Source organism: Poecile atricapillus, chromosome 6, assembly GCF_030490865.1.
Source record: "Poecile atricapillus isolate bPoeAtr1 chromosome 6, bPoeAtr1.hap1, whole genome shotgun sequence".
NCBI lineage: Eukaryota > Metazoa > Chordata > Aves > Passeriformes > Paridae > Poecile > Poecile atricapillus.
In genome coordinates this window covers 4,683,536-4,701,040 of record NC_081254.1, presented here as the reverse complement: position 1 = coordinate 4,701,040, position 17,505 = coordinate 4,683,536, and the positions used below count along the sequence as shown (strand labels likewise).

The following is a 17,505-nucleotide window of genomic DNA, read 5'->3' as shown; positions in this document are numbered from 1 at the left end:
GACTTGGTGCCCACATCGCTGTATCAATTTCCTATACCTGGAGCAAACTGTTAGGGAAGTACACAGAGCTTTGCATTCACACAGGAGACTGCATTAAAAAATCCTTCAGTGAGATGTAGACAAAAAAGGTCCTTCCAAAGTGCCAGCTGTCCCAGATCCCTACCTGCCGGGCAGTTGCATCGCTGGTGTGTGTCTCGAACTTCTCGATGTCTTGGTAAGTGGAACTTTAATTTCTGCCAAGAGAGGAAAAACAGAAAAAGGATTAATTTATAAAGGATTAATTTATACCATTGAAACCAAAGCCTCAAATTCTTGAAAAAGTGGAACTGGGAGGGGATGCTGCCCAAGTGGAGATGGGAGAGACAGGGCAGAACAGTTTGAGAACGAAGAAAGGCAACAAAGTTCATAGTCTTTAACTAGAAATGCGGGGCTTGATTGAAAGCAGGCTGAGGGAGTTTCGTAATGGCCTCCAAATGTGGTCCTCCTGACAGGCATTACAAAACCAAGAGCAGGCAGTGGCAAATAAATTGGTGACTGTGTCCTCGTGACAAAGCTGCATTTCTCAGAAGACCCACTCAGTGGACAGAAAATGAAGATCTGAAGCAGGTCCTCTTCCACCCTGCAGCAGACTCTGTATGCTTTTGGAGACACCTGGATGGACAGAAGGGTCCCACTTCAAGACTGCGGCTGAAGATGAACTGAAAACAGCAACAGCATCCCCTGAAATCTTCAGATGCTGTGAAACTTAATTTTTCCCCAAAGGGCAGAACACAACCTAGCAAGATCTTCCACAAGGTGGAATTTTGTCAGAATGTTCATTTCATATAGGAGTTTGGGTTTCTAACAGTGCCAGCGTGTCAGTCTCCTGCTCTCTGGGATCATCCGTGGATCTCTTGAAGGGCAAATAAAGTCTACCTGAGGTCACTGCATCTTCCCTTACTGGGAACGTCAACAAAATTAACCCATGTCCTAAGCAAAATGTGCTTTGGGGTTAGCATCCTCACCACCCCTCACAGACTTTATAAAATAACTGCAATTTAGTGAAGAAAATGCAAATCAATCCAAATAAGTTATTCATTAATGTCTGCGAATCACATTTGGTTAATGATTTGAGAAGGCTGAGCTGCTGGAGTTCCTAAGCTTCAGAATCACTCTCTCTTCCCTCCTAACCTTCAAGCCCAAATTCCCATCCCAGTTGAGCTTTCCTGTTTTTTGAACTACTTCACAAGTGGGCCAATACTTCAAAAGAAATAGCCTCATATAGGGCACAACAGAAGCCCAAGCCCAAGTTCATATAGAAATTGCTTCATTTTCACAAGTAACTGAGCATCTTCCTGAAAGAAGGCATCAATTTGGAGAAAAAATCTTTAAGAGAGGATAAAAGTAAATCAATTTGTTTCTGCCTGGGATGAAAGAAGGCAGAATTGGCTGGAACATTTCCATTTTTTCATTTTGAAAAGACTGGCTTCCTCATTGCAAGTCAAAAGAGTAACGGTTGTTGTGACAGACTAGAAATCAAATATTTTCAGAGCTTTATTTTGCATGGTAGACTGAAATGTTTTGATAGCAAGCTGATTTGATAACAGGGTGAAGAGAGGGTTTTAGGCAAGAAAAATTGCCAGTTCCCAATGGAAATAGAGCATTTCATCAGTGTTTACCTTCTCAGTTAAAAGCACAGATATGTGAATCTCTGCATTTGGGCACGTTCCCATTCTGCTGCCATCCCAGATGGCACAGCTCTGCTCTGCAGCACTGCCTGGCCCCTAACTGCTAGTGGTCAAACATGGGCACAAGGAGGAGAGCAGAGCCTTTTTTTGGATACTCACACTGGTATGTGGACATGCACAGCCCCATTCCCATCTACACATGTGCCAACCAAAACGTCCCAACAGGAGACTGCCACACTGGGGTGGTGTTCCCATGTTTGGGAATCAGGCTCAGACAAGGAAGGGGTGATGGCTTCCAACAGCAGGAGCAGAAAGCCATTTCCTATCCAATAAGTGTCCGAACACCCTGACTGCAACAGGGGCCTTTAAAAGACACAAATCTGCAAGGAAACATCGAACAGATCCCTGCCCCACCAAGTGCAGAGGCACTGGAGGGGCTAAGGGGGAATGGCCGAGTTAGGCTGTGCTGCAAGAAGCTTTTTACAAAGACAGGAGCAGCATAACTGGACAGGGAAGTGATGACCCAGCAGGACGTGAGCGGGAACGGAACAGGGCCGATAACATTTCCCTGAGGCTTTATCTGCAGGGTCAAGGTAGTGGAAAGACCTGGGGCAACTGAAATAACCTTCTCAGGGATGGGGCCCCTCAGGAGGGAGGTGCAGATGCTGCTGGGCAGGCTGGGAGCACAGCCCTGTGCACCATGACCATGCAGCCATCGCACACTTACCAGCATTTGAACATTGTCCCCCATCACTCATGTCTCCCTCAAGCCCAAGAGCTCTGCACATCTCTGGGGAGTGCAGTGGGATTGTTCCCCTTTAGTGGGAGGCAAAACCTACCAGGGATTTAGGAGCGCCTGGCATTCATTCTCCTGCACAGTCTATTAAACAAACACTGCCACAGAAAAAATCCTTGGCTCTTGGAGACCTCAGTTCAACTTTGGGTGGAGATGGTGAAACAAAACAAGCTCCCCAGCCTTTTCTGCTTCCCTCGTTTCCACTGTGCAAAATATTGCCTGGTCCAACACAAGAAGCTGGCTTTGTTCAGGAGAGCAAACCAAATGTACTTCTCTCTAAAAATGTCATTTCCAAGAGGAAACTTTCATTCCCGGGCCACAGAAAACCATTCCATTTTAGGGCAAGGTTGGCTTCTGTAAGCAAAATTTAAAAAGAAGGTAGGCTCTGGGAATGCAGTGTTTGCAATCTCCTTCCTGGCATCTGGGGTTTTCTTTTTCACCTGGGGGATCCCTGGAGCACAGAACATCAAGAGCAGCAACAGGATGCCTTCCAGAAAGGTTGAAAACACTTCCTATGGAGGGGATTGCTTTGTCAGCAGAGCTGGCTTGATCTCCTCTGTGACGTTATCCAGTGACATAACACCTGCATCTCCCCCTATGCCATGGCAAAAAAAAAACCAAAAAAAACCCAAACAAGCAAACAAAAAAGTAAAACTACTGAAAAAAATTTCACTGCTGAAAAGAGCCTTTGCCAGCGCTGGAGCCACAGCTCCTATGTGGGTTTAGGGAGCTATCAGGCACTGGGGAAAGGAAAGGGAAAATCCCATCTGCAAGAGGGCAAGGCCAGGAAGGCCGAGCTGCAACACCCGCTGGGAATGGGCAGTAAAGGCAGCACGGGCTTTTCCCGTGGGTTTTGTTAACTCACCACAAGTGAGTGACAGGACAGGGCTGACATGAGTGGACAGAGCAGCGACAGCAAGACCACTTCTGACATGAAAGGGGCTGCGGTCTAAACCTTGCAAGTGCCTGTCTATTTTGGATGGGCACTTGAGATTAGGTGAGAGGGAGGGCACTTCTTCAAAGGGGGCAGATTAATAGCTCTTTAGCATTCCCAGTTGTTTGCAGTCACCCGGGGAGGTGAAATCATTTCCCACCACTATCTCCAACAGCTAAGAGAAACACATTTTAAATAGATAATCTATTACAACCATCAGGAGGATTTCAGGGGTGGGTGGTTTTGTTAACTCTTATTGTTTTACCTCCAATTTCCCCGGTTTTTTCTTAAAGGCCCAGCTCCTGGGATCATGGGACCATGTGGCATGAGCAGCAAGTCCTGCCAGATGGAGCAAAAAGCTTGGAAATAACACCACCTAGGTACAGCGATTGCAAGCAGCTGAAAGGAAATGGGACTTATCTACCAGAGAAGTTGAAAGAAAAAAATAGATCTTCTCACTGTGGGGCAAAGAACACTAAGTTAAGATGTAGGCAGGGGATGCTTAGAACAAGCTTACAAACTTGTGCAGTGTGTTTTGAGACACGGAATAAAAGGGGGAGGGAAAAGGAGTTTTCTGGTGTCCCTCTTTTGCTTCCATAAGTAAGGAAAGAGTTCCAGGGAAATGAGACTATTGGGAAAGCAGTGAGAGTCAGTGCTCCCTCCCCATTCACAGGCACATTCCTGAATCCCTTCAGAATCACTAAAGCCACAAGAAACACCTTCAACACAAGCCCCTGAGAAGGCTGAGGGGCAGCTGATCTCCCCCCAGGGTGCACGGGATTACCTGCTGTTGCATCACACATACACATTTCTATCTCTACAAACTCACAAATTCGGGGAATTTTTTTTTTTCCTAGCAACAACACTGAATCCATCCTGTTCTCCACCCTGATGAATTTTTGGCAAGTGAAACAGCACCAAATGTTACCCAGCATGGGAAAGGACCTTGTTTTCCTCTTTGTAAAGCTTTGCCTCTCTTGCAAATGCCAGTAGTGAATTTATTTGTGCTCCTTGTATGATTTTATGATGTCTCATAAATGCAGAGGAATTCGAATTCCTACATGGAGTTAAAGTTCTCCCTGTACTACCTGTTTCTGGCCCGTTCTGCACAGATGTTTTTACAAGAAAACCCAGTCAATTTGAGTCTGGTAGAAAATTCCCTGGTGGTATTCGCCTACACCAGGCAGAGGTTTACACAGTAGCAAAAGAAGCACTGGTCAGGCTGCTTCTGGGAAAGCATCTGCTGCCCTCTCCTCGCTCCTCCTGAGCTGAGATGGAAACTCGGCCACAGCCAGACACCAGTGCTTGAAAACCAGCCTGCAAGATCGAGAAAACATCCCCACCAGCTGCCTTAAAACTACTATCATAAGCAAATCAACCCAGCTCCTCTCCCTGCCACTTTGCTTTATTTTAGCTAGAAGAAAGGTCTCTGAAAGGACTTTGGCAATTTGCATTTCTCAGTGCAATCCGTATGTTATCCCTTGCAGACCCCTGGGAACACCCAGGGCGCACCTGGGCACTGCCATGGCCCAGACTGGAGCTCCACACACTCCAGCTCACTTCAGTACAGATTTTGAGTATAACCTTAGAGCTCCCCTATCTGCCCTCACAGACTTTACTTCACCACATCCCTCCAGCTCATCTTCACAGCCACCAGAGCTAGAAATGTGCTCCCGTGCTGTGCCTCCCTGTCCATCTCCCTGCCCACCTCTGACCAGCTTTTTTCTAAAGCTGGGGTTCCTTTAAAGATTTGCTGTTTTATTTTGTGATGGATAACACTGAGCTGGCAGCTGTGAAACCCATTAAGGTTGAAACACCAGGAAACTGTGAGGATGTGGCAATGAGAGGCGGTGAGGGTCTGAGCAGGGGGAGATGAATATCCCACTTTCACGTCCACCACAGCAAGCCCATCTGCAACCCCTCTCCCCCAGTCATGGTAGCATGACTTATTTTGCTTTCCTTACTTTTTTTCTCCCATCCTTTCCCTGCTCCCTTTATCTACCCTGTTTTTCTCCATCCTTGCCCCTCACCAGTCAGTCCAGGGCCCCACTTGAGACATAATGAAAAGGAGGACCAGAAGGATTTTTCTTTCCTGATCAAAAGCCTCATATGGCACCCCACCATCTGTCCACCAGCAGCCCCTTGCCCTGGCCCTCGAGCTGCTTGGTCCATGCCAGTGCCTCTGGCTGAGTGTGGAGGTCTGAAGTTTCGATGCTGAGCAGAAGTGGGCAGCACAGTTGGCAAGGGTCTCCTCCCCGAGGGACAGAGCCCTCCTCCCCCATGGGCATCACATCTTGTGACAGGTACAAAGGGACAGGAGACACGGGCCAGGCATCCCTCCTCCTCCACAGTCTCCAGCACTTTTCTCCAAGCTCTTTTAGAAGCTGTGGCCCAGGATGGAGCTGGTAACCCTGGTGGTACTCAGAAGCAAGTGCTGGCCCCTCGAGCAGTTGCTGCTGTCCTACAGCTGCTCCCCACACTGGCTGCAGTGGGGATTGTGGCCACCCCCAGGAGCACAGGAGGGGCTGCTCAGGAAACAGGGGTGCTGCTGGGCACACTGGCATCATGAGACCCCCATTTCCTCACCAAGTCGAGCAATAAAAAGGTGTAAAGGTGCCGCTGCCAGCAGAGCCAGCAGGACACCTGGCCCCAGGCACCACTCCCAGGAGCCCTACTGTGGCACTTCTTAAATCTCAGTAGAGATAAATTTTGGCTTCCCAGCTGACACATGCTAGCAGCAACAGAGGGATTGCTGCACTTATCCCCTGCCTGGTGGCAGGGAAGGAGTCCCCATGTGAAAGTGCAACCACAGGGCACAGATCCAATCACTCACAATGCTCCTGCCTCTCCCAAACCCCTTTTTAAAGTAGGATATTGCCCCATGGACACTGTCTTTCCCTTATTCCTCATCCAAAAAGGCAACTCAAAACCATATCCTTCAGCTCCTGCAGTGTTTGCTAACTCAAGGTTCACAGCTTTTGGCTGCATACCCCAGCAGATCCAGGGACTGCTCTCACAAGACCCATAAACAGAAGCAGAGCCTGTCAGCTGTAGGTTTAAACTCCTCACCACAGACTTTCACTGCTCCTAGAAAGCAGGGGGGGGTCCAGGTCACTGCAGGTGCCAGGCAGCACTGCCCAAGGCAGATCCCAGTAGTCAGCACTCTGATCATCCCATTCCTCACCTCATTTGGCAATAGCAGCCCATGAGGGATTTTTTTCAGATACAAACAATTTTTGGGCTAGCCCCAGGGATCTCTCCAGCATGACTCAAGCCAAAGCTAGAGTAAACAGAGAAAAGGAGAGGTGGGTGGAAATGGCTCCGGCCCTGAATTTCACCCCCAAGCCTCTCCCGGAGCTGTGGGAACAGGTCAGTGGGGACCTGTCTGGAGAGTTCAGAGACATGAGCCACCATCTGCTCCCTGACACATGTCAACACCACTTCAAAGCCCAACAAGGCAAGGCATACGCATTGCAGCCAGAGCAGGGGAACACAGACAGCCCCCAGCAGCATCAACACAGCAAAGTAAAAGGTGTCAGCAACAATAATCCGTGCTTTTGGGTCCTCTTTATTGACCTGCTGCAGCCAGTAGCAGCATTCCCTCGTCGTCAGAGGAGAGCCCACAGGCTCCAGTGGAGTTTGGATGGGACTCAAAGTGAGTGTAACACAGACATATGCTCTGCATTGATGCCCTGGCAGTACCAGAAACCATCCTGGCAATGCCAGTGTGTGTCATTTTCCCGAGCCAGGAGCTGTGGAAGGGGTCAGGGCTGGTACGGCAGCAATGCCAGCCCATAACAACATTGGTGTGTTTGCAATTACCTCTTCCTGTAGCCTTGCTGGCTGCAACATGCCTTGCCTGTCCCTCTCCTGGGGCTCAAACCCATGGGTTTAACCTCTAGCTCTAATTCTAACTCTTTCAGCATGCAACACTCCTGAAGAGAAGGGCTGGAGGTTTTTGCCTCCCCACCAGGACCAGGGATGAAGTTTTCCTCTTTGCAAAGTGCAGGGTTCAGCTACGGCATGGGCTGAGAAGAGAGAAGTAAACGCCAAGCAAGTTTGAGAGGTGGGAGGGACTCAAAGGAACAGGGAATTCAGCCTAGCAGCAGCATCACTTGTGCAGAGATACAGTTTTAAGGAAGGGGGGAAACATGGATAACGTGACCATGCAAGCGTGCATATGCCTAAAATCTATCATACTGCAAACTACACATGCAAAAATGAAAGAACACCGACCTCATTGAGCAGTTGGTCAACTCTTCCCAAAATAGCTGTCTCCATTTGGTCTGCTGAGAGCCAGGCAGGGAGCTGTGTGGGTCTGTCCGCTTCCAAGTGGGACACCCGGGACTGCAGATCGGAGGTCCGAAAGTACAGCAGGAGGCTCAGCACCAGAGAGAGCAGGGAGACGCCGGGCAGCCCCGAGCCCAGCAGGAGAGGGAGGCGGCAGCATCTCTCCCCATCGCCGCTCCTGGGGGGAGCCACACACCCCCTGTCAAAAGCTGCTTCGTCGACACCTTTCCAGCTCTTCTCCTCCAACATTCCCTCCCTGTCCTGAGAAACAATAAATAAATAAATAGATAGAATAAATAAAGCTTCACTCCTACTCCAAGAAGCACAATCCAGAAGGCATAGAAAAAGAACGTCGAAGGGGATCCCAGTGCCAGCAAATCACAAGTGACAGCAATAATGGCAAAAGTGGACGGGGAGGGTGTCTTTAAAAAATAAAAACAAACCACACACACATAAAAGGGGTGCAGAAAAAAGGGATCCAACTGCAGCAAAGAGTGCGAGGAGGGGAAAAAATAATCTGATCAAGTTTTTTGTTTGTTTGTTTGTTTTCTTCTTCCTGTATTTCAGTCTTTTGGTTCGCTGGTAGGTTTTTGATTCTTTCTAAGCTGTCAGTTTCAGTTCCTTCGCAGACTGGCCAGGAGCTTGCACATGAAAGTCCCCATTAGAGAGAGGTAATTCTCAGCTGCTCCGGCGACGTTGTGCTCTGGCTGATCGCGGCTCCCCTGTAACATGACACACTCCCTCCGAACTACGGGGCTGGGATGAGCGAGCTGCGCGGCTTCCCAAAGTAACCTCCTCTGCTCGCCCTCTCTCTCCACCTCTCCCTTGCTGCATGATTTATTTATTTATGCAAAGCGCCGGGGTGGGATCGGGCAGTGGGACGCCCCTGTCCCGCTCGGTCCCCAAACCACTTCTCCGCCGCCAGCCCTTCCCTTTGAAGTGACTCTCGCCGAGGTTATTTATAGTGGCAGGAAAGAGATTGTAAAGCAGAGGCTGGGCTCACACCAGCCTGCGTCTTCCTTTCCTCCAGGCAGCCGAGAGCGCTTTATGGGACGGTACAAACTGGCTGCCGCGTCCCCCACGCAGATCCTGGGGCAGCCCCGAGGCACCGGCAGCGGGGTACTTAGACCCCTGTGTTTTGAGGAGAGCGGCCAGGCAGGGTGAGCAGCAGAGGGAAACATCTGGAAACAACTGGCAGCTGAGGGCTCCGCAAGAAACAAGCGAAGGGCAGCAGGGAGAAACACCCCAGGCAGGCAAGCTGCAATGCAAGGGGGGAACATCTGGAGCCTGATTTGGGGGTACAACCTGCCAAGGGTGTTCAGAGGAACCAATCTGCTGAGGCCCTCTAGTGAAGCAGAGCTTCCCGTCATCACCGTGTCCCACCAGGCACAGGGCACCAGACAGACAATCCCCCTTTGGCAGGGAGCAGTCTCCCCAAAACGTGCCGTGGGGCAGCTCCGAGCCACGCGTCTGGGAAACAAAGCCTCCTTCTGTTCCTCAGGAGCAAGGGAGGGCCACCTCTCCCAGTTTTTTTGAGCATAACCTACAATATTTTATCCTCCAGGGTGACATGCAGGCTCTGCTGAGCCCCTGCCTGTCTGTCTGTCCATTCTTTCATCCTCTCCTTGAGCACGCTCAGCAGTGAAGCAGCACAGAGCTCACCGTGGTGCACAGTCATTAAAACCCAGGCAGCAAATTGGTCTCTTAAAATCTGGCTCCCTTGTGGCTCTTTCGCTGTCATTTACACGTTTTAAATGAAGATTTTGCGTGCAGTCTGTGCTGGAAATTAACTGGCAGAGAAAACTCATATTCATCTCTGGCCTGGTCTCTGTTTCAGGGGGCTGGATGAAATAGACCTTCTGGGAGCAGGTTAACGCGAGCACGAGCTGTTTCTCCTCCACCAGACGAACCCTCGGAGGGCCCGGTAGCACACAGCCCCAATTCTTTGAATGGCCTCATGCCTTTCACAGCCACTCACTTCCAAAATGGGGTTTTAGCGTCTGCGAGGCAGGAAATCCTTTCTTTATTTCTTTTAGTGGGTTTCTTGTCATCTCACTGCTCAAATTTGCGTTGCTGTTCCGGCACGCATGGAAAACACCCCTCTGATGGCTGCAGCCTTTCAACAGTTTTTCATATGAGCGGGGCAGAGATGTGTAACCCACAGACCCAGCACACAAAGGGTGTCTATTCCTTTAGGAGGTGTAGCCACCCCGGCCTCCTTACCCCCTGCCCAGTCTGTCCCTGTGTTAACAGCCTATTTCTTTATAAAAGGAAAAGAAGTCTTTGAGGCCCTGGCTCTGCCAGAGGTAAACCACAGTCCATGGGAGTTACCCAAGACACCACCTGCAATCACAGCAAATAAGGGGACAGAGAAATGAAAGGGAGATGCTGAGAGGCTGATGATAATACAGTGTTGGAGAAGCAGAGATCTTCTCGGGGAAAATACCAGTTAGCAGCTGGTGCTGAGTGTCCTAGACAGTGCTGCAGTGCCCCTAATGACTGGGGCTGAACTGCTGATGACTGCAGCTACCTGCCCGTGTAACACAAAGTTTCACCTAAGGCTCTCTCTCTCTCTCTCCCCCCTCTATACCAACCTAAGCACTGAAATCACAAAAACACACCCTCTAAGCTAAAAATGGAAATCTGCTGGGTGTCTACATCTCATTTCCCCACACTGGCTGGGGAGAGCTCTGCTCTTTTGCACTGATTTTTGATACAGATCCTGCTGTCCAGACACGAGCATCGCCTGAATGACTCTGTAAGTGCCTTTTCCTGCCTCCCCGCCAGCCCCTCTCCAGCTGATCAGCTCATTTAGAGGGTATGTCATAGCTGCTGCACTCAGATGGGTTTCATGCAGAAGCCTTAGCTGCAGATGTGCAGGAGGGTAATTTTTCTATCCATGAGCTATTAAGGAGCTCTGTCATCCCATGCCAATAGAGATGGATTAATTTAAGCCACAAACCTGAGCCAGCTGCACACGTCAAGTCTGCAGCACTGCTCTACGAGAAAGCTGCCTCCAGAGACAGGCCTGGCACGTGGAATCATCTCAGCACTCCTTGAGCTGAGCACAGCCCAGACTTCAGCTCTCTCAGTGGCCTGAGAGGAGGTGAGCACTGGCCTGAAACCAGTCCTCCTGCAAGTCTGTGCCTCTCAAAGTTGGTTGAGTAGAAACAAATACTCACTTGCAATCAGGAGTGATTTCACTGACTGGTGACTGAGAACACCCTCCATACCCTGAGCTTGAAAGAGGCTGAATCTCTCTTTCCTCAGGGAAGTTTATGAAATTCCTTGAAAGGACAGTAACCACACACTTCCGTCACTTCCAACAGGTCTTCCAGGGCAATTAAGGACCTCAGCACAAACATAAAAGGAACTGGAGCAAACAGAACTCGTATATAACCTCCCAAAGGAGCTGAAACTCCTCTGTACAAAGAAAAAGTTTCACATCTAGCACATGGCACTGGATCAATTGATCACAAGCAGGCATGGCAAGACTCCAGCTTGGTCAGTCTTGAGCTGGCACGGGCACTTTGTCTTTGTCAGGGACATCTGTACGTGGGCAAAGCACCTCACAGAGTTTGCCCAGCACTGCTCTGCAACAGACACACAGTGCTCACAGTATGTGGGGATTGCTCACAGGGTGGTCTCATTACTCCCTAAACCATCTTTGACCCGAGGCAGGTACAGTGGACGTGAACCACTCCATGCCACAGGCCAGAAATGTATAGAGCTGGGTGTGGATGAGGTTCTTGCTTCTATAAGCACAGTTCAAACCAGCGAGGTATCTACAACAGGTAGATTTTTCATCTGAAAAGGGATAGGTAACAGCAGCAGGCTTTCCTCACCTTCCTTCACTTAAAGACAAACTTCCATAAAAAAAATAACATGTCCTTCCTGTCACTAACTGCAAGTTGAAGCCAACTGGCTGGAGATGGCCATGTGCTCAATCCCACCACTAACCTTTCCCTTTTCAGACCATTTACTAGGGAGAAAAGCCCCACCCGAGTCCTCTTTCTGTTCTTCTGCTTTCCCCCCTGCCCCCCCCCCCCGCAGGAAACACGGGGGTCTTGGTGTGCTCAAACGAGCCACTAACTAGCAGCCAACATCTCCAGCTATTGTAAATATATTAACTCGAGGCCTTTCGCTGCATTTATTAGACTCAAGAACAACATCTGGAAACAGATGTTTTCTGAGTGGAGAAGAGAGGAGGAAGGAGGGTAACAAAACAAGGGGATGGGAAGAACTCTTGCAAGTGGAAGTACATGGTCTGCAGACCATCCCTTTGCAAAATGCTGCTCAGATGGAGCACTGCAAGGGGCTGAGGCAAGCACAGCCACATCCCTCCGGGGCAAGGCAGTGAGAGTCGAACATCTGTAGGGGGCTGCCCGGCAGAAACAGCAATGGGGCAATAGGAAATCTCCCATCAGCTTTCAGGGCCCTTGCGAGGAAAGGTCAGAACACTCTCGCACAAATGGGACACAGGGGCAGAGAGATTTAGGGGTTTTTTTTTCCTTTCCTGGTCATGGACCTTCCCTGTCCTCAGCTGCTCTGTATCCCAGAGGCTGCCAGGCTTGCAGTGGGACAGTGTCACCTCCATAACAGCTTGGCAGCATCTGCCACTGGGCCCATGGTGGAGGCAAGGTCTAGGGGTCTCACAGGATCCTGTCTGTCCCAAGCAGCCTGTTCTCCAAAGGCAAGCAGAGTGGAAACCTCCCATGCCAGGGACTCTGAAGGACCAAGGGGTCCTGCTCTGATGCGGAGTCTTGATGTCATGGCTCAAATTCAGACAATATTTAGAAAATTACACAGCGTTAACTAGGCACAAAAAGCAAGCAGGCATGTGCATACTTAAAAATATATCCCATGGCATTATTGTGAAACTCCATCCTCAAATAGATACACTTTGGTTTAGGTACCAGAGATAAGGTACAATAAGGTACAATAGAGGTCTGACATCAAAGCTTCCCTGCATTTCTTTTGTGGGAAATGCCATTTTTACATGTACCCTCGCTTTTTATTAAAATAAAACTGAAGCCAACAAACAACTCCAAAAACTAAAACAGAAAAAGCAAAACCCCACAACAAGTATTTTGTCATCTTTAACCTCAGGTTCACAACGGGTATCTCCACCCTTGTCTCTTTGAGATGCAGTTACACATACTTTGCAAGTAAGGTCAGGAATATTGAGTATTACCTACCTAATTTGGTATTTGTTTATAGGAAGTATTAAGTGGCCTATGGAGCAGAACAATTCCCGCCCGAGGAGCTGCTCTAACCCATTGTGGAGTTACAGAATAAAGACACATTTGATCCTTTGGGGAAAGGGTTATGAAAATACATGGAAAAAATGTACTGTCCATGCATAGTAATATCATGGCTGTTTTTAATCACTTGGTCTCCTACAAAACAAAGGGGCTCACTGCACAATATGAACTCCTAGCGCTGGTAGCAGCAAAGGAAGTAAGCAAGAAGCAAAGTTAGTAATATCTGGTTAGGGTTTTATATTTTCATAACCCTAAAATGCCTGAGCTCATTGTTGCCTCCCTCCCAACAAAGCCAAACTGGCCTCGTGCAGCTGCAGCGGTGGGAACCTGTCCCCAGAGCTGTGTGAGAACAATCAAGCAGAGCTGAGCTGTGTCCAGGGTTGGGAGCCTGGCCACCAGCAGCTCCTGCAGAGGTTGGGTCAAAGCTTCCAAGGCTGGATGGAGCAAAAGAAGGTTTTGCACAGTTTGGGGCCACTCCTTCTCCTGCACACCCCGCAGAGGGAAGGCTTTGCTGGAGAAGAGCACGAGACAGCAAGTGGTGGACACACAGTTAAACTGCCCACGCTCGTCCTTGTGTTTTCAACTAACCTCTCACCTTTTGTTCAGATGATGAGAGAAATGGCTCTGAGCAAACCAGGCTCTGCACCCTTCTTCATGGAGGAACTTTCCTCTCACAGCAGAAGCTCTTCACAGCCAAGAAGCATTTTGCAGGAAGAAGTTTTATTTCTTTGCAGCAGTTGTTTGGTTTTTTGGTGAGTTGCTGGGCTTTTTCTTCCTGATTTGGAGCTGATTTTTAATTTTTGGTGCCACTGGAGTCTGCAGAGATGGTCATTCTGCTGGCCTGTTTCTTCTGTTATCTTGGTTCCTGCAGAGCCCGGGTGGGAAAGAGAAGTTAAATTAGAACAACATTGCTACAAGTAAGACAAGAAAAAGACTCCTTCCCTGCAGCACTATTCCCCAGTATCTTGCAAGCCTAAGATTTCCCACAGCAGCCTGTGGGAGATGGGTTTTGCTCATGACAGAGATGCGCCTACACTGGGAGAGCTGCTTTGGAAATTCTTTGTTTTGGTGAACCTGGGAAATCCCTGGTGCAGAGCATTGCTACAGGCTCTCAGCACAGCTAGAGCAGTACAAAGCTTGAGCTGTAGCAAAGAAGTTTTTAGACTGAACAATCAAAATCTTCTCATCCAGGTGGAAAAATAAGGGTGATATTTTCACACATGAAATCACCAGGGCACAACGTTCTCCATCCCAAGGCTGGGGCTCTGAGGAAAAGCTCCTCTGTTCCCAGCAGCAACTCCCTCGGCCCCTTGCTGAGCAGAAAACCTCCCTCTATTAAAACCAAGCCCAGGCATTGTATGCTCAGTTAGTTACTTGTGCACCGAGGTGTTGGCCACAGTGCACTGGCACGCGTGGGACTGATAAGCCAGAGCACTGATTTGCATTTAGATTTACCATTAAACAGCTTAGTGAAAAGCTACTGCTGAATGCCTTCAGCCTCACTGCACAGCTGGGCTATCCCATCCACCCCACAGCCCACCCTCCTCCTGCCTCCCCCTCACCTCTGTCAGGCAGAGGATTCCTGTTAATCCTCCACTACCTATTTCCACACACATCGCTAAGAAAACCCGTTCTCTTCAGCTTTGGCAGGTGCAGATCAGGCTCCAGCTGCCATCAACCTGGGACAGTCAGTCAACATATGTAGGGTGAACACCCTATGGGGGTGAGCCAGAACCCCCAAGGCCCAGGGCTGACCAGATGCCACGTGCATACGGGAAAACCAAGTTTTGGTTGGAAAACCAAACTCTGCCGTGCCGGGACAGGCTCATATCCCCGCACAAGCAGCCGGGAAACCCGCAGCAGCTTTGTATGAGCTTTGAAGTTAATGAATCAGAGCTGGGAGGATTGGGAAATCCAGACTGTCAACTGCACTGGGGGAAGCAAAAGTAATGAAGCAAGGCTCCCCCAGAACACCGAAGGTTTTGGAATCCAGAAGCGAAGGAGAATGGATATAGCAAGCTCAGGAAATTGAAAACAACTTTAGGTAAATACTTCCTCTCATTCCAGCACTTGGTCTTTTATCAAAGCTGATTCAGACCCTGACAGCAGCGTGCAAGGCAGCTCTGCTCCATCATAATGCAAAAGACAGGCCCAGCAGACGAGAGGTTAGTGGCTAATGGAGCGGAGTCGGGTTCAATTTCCCTGGAAATTACTCGCGGAGGAAAGCCAGGAGACAAGGAGCACTGCTAATGTCCTTCTGCAGCGCCACTGGTTCCCCCGTGCAGGGCAAATCCCTCGCTCCTGCCCTCTGCCCCCCACAGGTCACTCCTGCACACCCGTGTGAGGGAGAGGAAAGCAAAGTGAAGCAGGAAGGATGTGAGCCTGGGAGCAGATTGATGGTGTCAGAGAGCAGCACGGCTCCAGTGCAGAATTTTCCCTCCCACCACTGTTGCTTTCTTAGCACCTGATGGAAACCCTCCCTGGCAGGGTAATTAACCTGCTTTATTAAAAGCAGCTACACCAGTAAACCTTCAGCCACCTATGGAGCCTCTTCCAGCTTGCTGGGTTTTTAGCTGCCACTGGGGGCTTTACCTCCTTTTAGCAGCATCACAGGGGGGCTATGGAAAGCGGCTTTTCTATCCCAAAGGCACACTTGGCAAGAGCAGCTCACACGATGGCTGCAGTATTCCAGGATGAAGCATCTCCATCTGGCTGGGCACCCAAAAGTCATGTCTGAAGCTGAGTGCCCATAAACAAACTTGTTTTAAGAGAAAGTCCAATCCTCTTCATTTGGGACTCGTTAAAGTCAGTGGAAAAAAAGCTCTTTTTAGCTTCCTTAGTCTTTGCCACTTAGGTCCTGTGCCAGCTCAATATCAGTGTAGTCACTCTAGATTTATGCCAATCCAGAAAAAGGGAATCCGTTGTGACAGGTCCCAATGAGAAAAGGGGAGAGCTGGAGCCTCTGACCACAAAACTCACTGCCCACATGGCTAAGTCAAGCACTCCTTTTTTACCTCAGGCATTTGAAACCTCATCTTGATGCACTGTAACATTCTTCCTCTTTCTCCTCAATAAATCAGTGCTGTCCACTTCGTGTGCACGCTTCCTACCTTCCTCCAGTTTGAGTGGCCTGTTGATGATTACGAACAGCGGGCAGTAAAGCATATATAATTACTAGATCAGTATTAAGTAGTAAACAGACCCTTGCAATGGCCCTTGAAGGACATCAGTCTGAAATGGTGGTTCACTTCCTTCAGGCTCAAAAAATATTTTTCTTTAATTTGGCCACATGCTGCTACCAATACAGCGATTAAAATAAACTTCTCTGCTTTAAGAGGGGTCAGCAAGGAGACAGCATGGAAATCCTTGTTGGCAGGGACTGCTGCCTACCACGCACCTTGCAAATCACAGAATTATTTAGGTTGGAAAAGACCTCCAAGATTATGGAGTCTAGCCTTTATCCAATCACCTCTTTGTCGACAAAACCATAGCACTAAGTGGCACACTCAGTCGTTCCTTGAAAACCTCCAGGAATGGTGACTCCACCACCTCCTTGGGCAGCCCGTTCCAATGCTGGGAAACCCTTTAGGTGAAGAAATTCTTTCTGAACTTCCCATCCTGCCTGTGACAGTGAATGTTGCAATGGATCAGGGCGAAGCCACCACAAGCCATGTTTATCCACAGAGGTTTGCCTTTCCCAGGGCTCTGATATGTGTTGGTGAGGAAGGAGCTTCCTCCCACTGGCGCCCCAGCAGTGGGGAACACTGCTTGGCTCTGCACACAACTGTCCCTGCATATTTGGAGCACTGGGGTTTAGTGCAGAGGCTGAAATATCACGCCTATCAGTAGGGCCTGTGGACAGAAAATAGCAGAGGATCTGGTGGCAGTTTCCTTTCAAGACATACAGGAATAGCAGCACACATCTCTGCTGGATCATGCGGACTGAATTCCTCAGCTGAACTCCTTCGGCTTTGAATTCTGCAAACTGACTTTTCCCTCCTTGGCTTGTTTGTTGTTTCAGGACCACTAAACTACCAAGAATGGTTTACATTATATAACCACCCTGTCCTTATTGCATTTCGAGGAGGAGACTCTGACAAACAGCCAGATCTAATTTGTTCTTTAAATTGGCTTCTAGGCCAGACAATCATGCCTTCCAGATGGAAAATCCAGTTGCGTTCACCAGCAGATATCCCAGCGCATTCAGCTCCTAAATCAGCTTTGTCCAAAGCATGCTCTGGCATGCAATTTGATTTTTTACACCCTATGAGAGGCTAATGGTCACTTCAGTCCCTGGCGAGGCAGCATTGCTTTTTGTCACCTGTACCAGTTCAGCTGTCAGCTCTGCCCCGCTGTCCTGTTATTTTTCCTAGAAGCCCATCTGACAGCTGCAGCAGCTTTATAACTGCCAGATTCGGGATTGGTCTTCCTGGGAAAGTCCTTTCAGGTTGTCTTTCCCAAGGGTGACTCTCTCTGCTAGGCTTGGTCAACCTGTTAAACACTACCCCAAATCAAAAACAACTTTAAGAAAGCAAACACCATGCTGCTTTTGGA

General features: G+C 49.1%; 1 long non-coding RNA gene across 1 annotated transcript; it reads right to left on the bottom strand.

Moving 5' to 3' along the window:
* Window positions 1-130: 130 nt before the first annotated feature.
* On the bottom strand, window positions 131-8,572 carry LOC131580145 (uncharacterized). The gene is made up of 3 exons (XR_009277825.1): window positions 8,138-8,572; window positions 7,634-7,948; window positions 131-233 (listed from the first exon to the last, which is right to left on the bottom strand). It is a non-coding gene; the product is annotated as an uncharacterized LOC131580145 (long non-coding RNA).
* Between the last annotated feature and the right edge of the window lie 8,933 nt (window positions 8,573-17,505).